We start from the raw sequence: 5,146 nt of genomic DNA on the forward strand, positions 1-5,146 counted from the left end.
ATCAGAGCAAATGTTATGAATAAGGGAATGTTAGAAAGAACACAAGAGATAGCTAGAAGGAAGCTTTGTAGGGACCACGGTCGAGACTACCGAGGGCATGGTACTTGTATTAGGGGCATATGTGAAGGTCCCTAAGACAAAGGAGTATGGTGGTGCATGGGATGCACACAAGGGGGGTGACTTTATTTGGACGATAGACAAGTACTTTGAGGTAGAAGAGGATGGAAAAGTTGACAAGGTACGCAAAGCCTCAACGTACTTGACCGAGGTTGCCGCACTGTTGTGGCGTCAGAAGTGTGCCAACATGAAAAAGGGCTATGCAAAATTGAGACGTGGAAGTATTTCAAGAAAGAGTTGAAGAAGCAATTATATCTAGTGAATGCGGTGTACGAGGCTAGGCGGAATCTAAGGGAGCTCCGACAGACAACCTCAATTCGAGAGTACGAGTGCTAGTTCACTACATTAATACTACAAATTATGACATTGTCCGATGAAGATTCCCTCTACTACTTCATGGATGGGTTGCAAAATTGGGCAAAACAGGAGTTAAAATACATCAAGTAGACATGGATGAGGCCATAGCGGTAGCTGAGTCGCTCGTTGACTTCAAGATGCAACCCGCCAAATCCAAAGAGGGCAATACCGAGATGGGTGGCGGAGATCGTGACAAGAACAAAGGGAAATGTATAGTCGAGGCACATGAGGTGCAACAACCCGACCGGTCATTTTGTGTATTTTAGCCCATTAACCCTATTTATTAGCCTCCTCTATGTTCAATTGTGGTTATGTGACTTTCCAAGGTAGTTGGTTTGGATTCGGGTGAGTTTTGGAGTGAATTGGGATACTTAGTCCCAACGTTGGAAGCATAAGTAGATAGAGTTGACTGGAGTTTGACTTTTGTGTAGATGATCCCGGAATGGAGTTTTGATGGTTCCGATAGCTTGTATGGTAATTTTGGACTTAGACGTATGTCCGGATGTTGATTTGGAGGTCCGTAGGTTGGTTTGAGGCTTTTTGGCGAAAGTTGAAAAGTTGAAGGTTTGGAAGGTTGATAGGTGTGACCGAGGATTGACTTTATTGATATCGGTCTCGAATTGTATTTTCTGAAGTTGGTATAGGTCCGTTGTATCATTTGGGACTTGCATGCAAAATTTGACCTCATTCAGAGTTGGTTTGGTATGATTCAACATTTGTTTTAGAAGTTGAATGTTCGTTTATTCAATAGGCTTGAATTGGGATGCGTTTCGTAGATTTGATATTTTTTTTTTATGTGATTTTTGTCTCGAGTAGATTCTTCATGTGTTTTGGGACTTGATGGTATATTTGGCAGGGTCCCAGGGCCCCCGGGTGTGATTCAGATTGATTTCGGATCCTTTTTTAGACTAGGGAAGATTGCTGAAGAACAGCTGATTTTTGGTGTCATCGCACCTGCGGTGGGCTTGGCCGCAGGTGCGGTTGGGAGATCGTAGAAGCAAAGGGAGGCTGGCCAGGGGAATGTCGCAGGTGCGGAGGTCCTTGCGCGGGTGTGCGTCCGCATATAAGGATATCTTCCGTAGAAGCGAATTTTGGTCGGTTGTCTCAGGACCGCAGGTGCGGTTAGCTTTCGTAGAAGCTTGGTCCTAGAAGAGGAAGTGTAGGTGTGCATTTTGACCACAAGAGCGGAATTCCCTGAGCCTTAGTTAACTGACAACATTTAATTACATATCAACGTAGATTGTCATTTTCCGTATTTTATAGTTTTCACTCACTCACACATATAATTACCACCTACTACGACATTGTCCCCTATATTTGGCAGAGAGAATAAACCTAATAAACCAGAAATGATTGATAACCAGTTACAGCAGAATCAAATCTTCGAAAATAACAGAAGAAACAATAGAGAGCTTTCTAGCACTTACCAACTGAACAATTCGAAGAATATATGTCTTATAATGAATGGCCAACAAAATATGCTCACGAAACAACCACCTTAATCGAAAATTTGTATCTTCCTCTTCGAATGCAAAAATAAAAAAAAAACCAGTGATGCAAGTAAGCTAAGACAACAATAGGGATGGAGGAAGCTTGGGGAACTGACAGTTGCTGGCTATGGAGCAAAATCTAAGCTCAATCAATGGAGTAATTTGCCCGGAAGTACTGGTAGGTAGGGGTGTTCATGGTTCGGTTTGGATCGATTTTTCCCTAATAAGGAACCAAACCAAGTAAGTCGGTTTTTCAAATATTAGAACCAAACCAAACCAATTAAGTCGGTTTTTTCTCGATTCGGTTTAGGTCGGGTTTTGTCGGTTTTTCGTTTTTTCTGTTATTTATCGGTTTTTTCTTAAATATAAGACATACACTACCAAACACATATTCCGGCGACCACATTTTCAACGTAACACTATCAAATCAATTGCCCTTTGAGAAATCTATTATTTTTCAAGATATATTAATGATAATTGAATCAAATAGTAATGAATAATTTAAGGACTCAATTAAAAATATATTATTTTTAACATGAAATGGATTCTTACACTTAACAAAAGAAAACTACCAATCAAACTAGAATGTAAAGGTAAAAAACTATACTAAAAGTGCAAACTATTAACATTTACCATAAAACTTTTGAAACTTTGTATAAAATATACATATATATAGGTGTAATAATAAATTTGAAATAGCTACTCCTATAGTCGGTTTGGTTCGGTTTTTTTCTGATTAAAACCAAAACCAAACCAAATTTGATCGGTTTTAAAATTCAAAACCAAAATCAAACCAAACCAAAAAGTATCGATTTTTTTGGTCGGTTTGGTTTGGTTCGGTTTTTCGGGTTTTTATGAACACCCCTACTGGTAGGGCACACCAGAAGCGAGAAATTTATGGAGGGAAGTAGGGAACTGATTTGGTTTTTTCATTTTTGGTAAAATGGGGGATTTGCATCTACACCCGCTTTTTGGGTCACGTTTTAACTTGTGCTCGCTTTGCAAAAAAAATTGCAAGCGTACCCACTTTTTCGCGAACTTCAGCATACGGGGCTGAAGTAGCAAAGGCAATCACGCAAAACTTCAGCATTCTAGTAGGCGGGCCTGAAGTAGCAAAGGCAATACGCTGAAGTTTTTTTGTCCTAGATAAGATGCTGAAGTTATTTAGTTCATTTGTAAAAAACTTCAGCGCTAAAATAGCTGAAGTTTTTTTGTCCTGGATTCATTAGTTTTGTCATAAAACTTTTTCAAAAACTTCAGCAGAAGATGCTGAAGTTATTTAGTTCATTTGTAAAAACTTCAGCTATTAAAATAGTTGAAGTTTTTTTGTCCTGGATAAGCTTTTTCAAAAACTTCAGCAGAAGATGCTGAAGTTATTTAGTTCATTTGTAAAAACTTCAGCACTATATAAGCTGAAGTTTTTTTGTCCTGAATTCATTAGTTTTGTCATAAAGCTTTTTCAAAAATTTCAGCAGAAGATGCTGAAGTTATTTAGTTCATTTTTAAAAACTTAAGCACTAAAATAGCTGAAGTTTTTGAAAAAGCTTTCTAACATACTAGATAAATAATCACCTTATTCTGTCATAGTGTATTACTATTATAAAATTCAGATTGCCAACAATATCTAAATCATAAATTTTGGAAAAAATAAACGTGAAAAGAATAGAATTACGTGGAAATATTCACAAATTATTGTCTACTAACTTACGTAATTATTTATAATTTTGTTTTTAAATAATTTGATAAACATACTTATGTCAATCATCCAATGAACTGAAGTTTCATAGCAGCACCAACAGCAGCAGAAGAAAGAAGAAGAAGAAAAAGAAGAAGAAGAAAACGAAGGAGGAGAAGGAGGAGGAGAAAGGGGGCTGAAGCTGTTTAAAAAATGGGTACAAGTTAAAACTTTTTAAAAAAATGGGTATATGTTAAATGGGGGCGACCAAATAGGGCGCCCCGTGCAATTTTTACAAAATATACTTGTATATATTTGTTGGGCTAAACTAGCCCAAATACACTCTTAATATGGTGTGATATTGTTCGTTTTGGGACAAACCCGCACGGTTTTTCCCAAAAGGCCTCAAATCATCAAGAAATCCCTACACCTTATATGTAGACTCCCAATCTTTTCAGCTACCAATGTGGGACTTTATTCGCACACCCAACAATCTCCCCCTCGAACTAAGTTCCACGTGGCCCACTACCACGATCCACGGGTTAATTTTCGGGATTACTGTGTGCGGCACCCGAAGCCCGCAACTAGCTTTTGTTTGCGTGCGATCCCGCACCATCACTCCGCCATCTCCATACTCGTCCCGCTGAACCTGGGCTCTGATACCAGTTGTTGGGCTAAACTAGCCCAAATACACTCTTAATATGGTGTGATATTGTCCGTTTTGGGCCAAGCCCGCACGGTTTCCCCCAAAAGGCCTCACACCATTAAGAAATCCCTACACCTTATATGCAGATTCCCAATCTTTTCAGCTACCAATGTGGGACTTTGTTCGCACACCCAACAATATTTTGGGCAAATTATATTTTCTAAGACTTTGGTGGTGGCAGCATACTTCTTTTCACTTTGCTAATCTTAATACTCCCTGACCTTAAAAATGGATTACTTTGTATAGAATTATAACTGTGGGGTTAATTCACCAATTTAGCTTTTAAAAATATTCGATTAACCGAAGGACCTGGGAAACTATGCCAAATGCCTTTCTTAGGAAATATATCTCAAATGACAAATACTCCTATTGTTCTAATTTATTTGAAATATTTTTTTGGTCTGTCTAAAAAGATATTTTTACTTATAAATAATTTAAATTTAAAGGAATATACTCTGATTTTGTTTGACTAGTACCGAGTTTAAGGAAAAAAGAAATATTTTAAAATTTATAATCTAAAACAAATATAAACCACTAAAGAAAGTAGGTTTATAAATTATAGAATAAATGGAAAAGGGTTCAAAATGCCCCTAAACTATTGGAAAAGGTTTAAAAATACCCTTCATCCGCCTATTGGGCTAAAAATACCCCCCCATCCACCTTTTTGGTTCACTTATGCCCTTTGACTGTTAGGTCAATGCTGAATTAAAAATAATTACTTAAAAAAATATTTTGCAAAATATTTTTGTTTTTTTTAAACTAAAGCACCAGTAGTCCACTAATTTAGTAAAGTCTTCTTTT

Source organism: Nicotiana attenuata, unplaced genomic scaffold, assembly GCF_001879085.1.
Source record: "Nicotiana attenuata strain UT unplaced genomic scaffold, NIATTr2, whole genome shotgun sequence".
NCBI lineage: Eukaryota > Viridiplantae > Streptophyta > Magnoliopsida > Solanales > Solanaceae > Nicotiana > Nicotiana attenuata.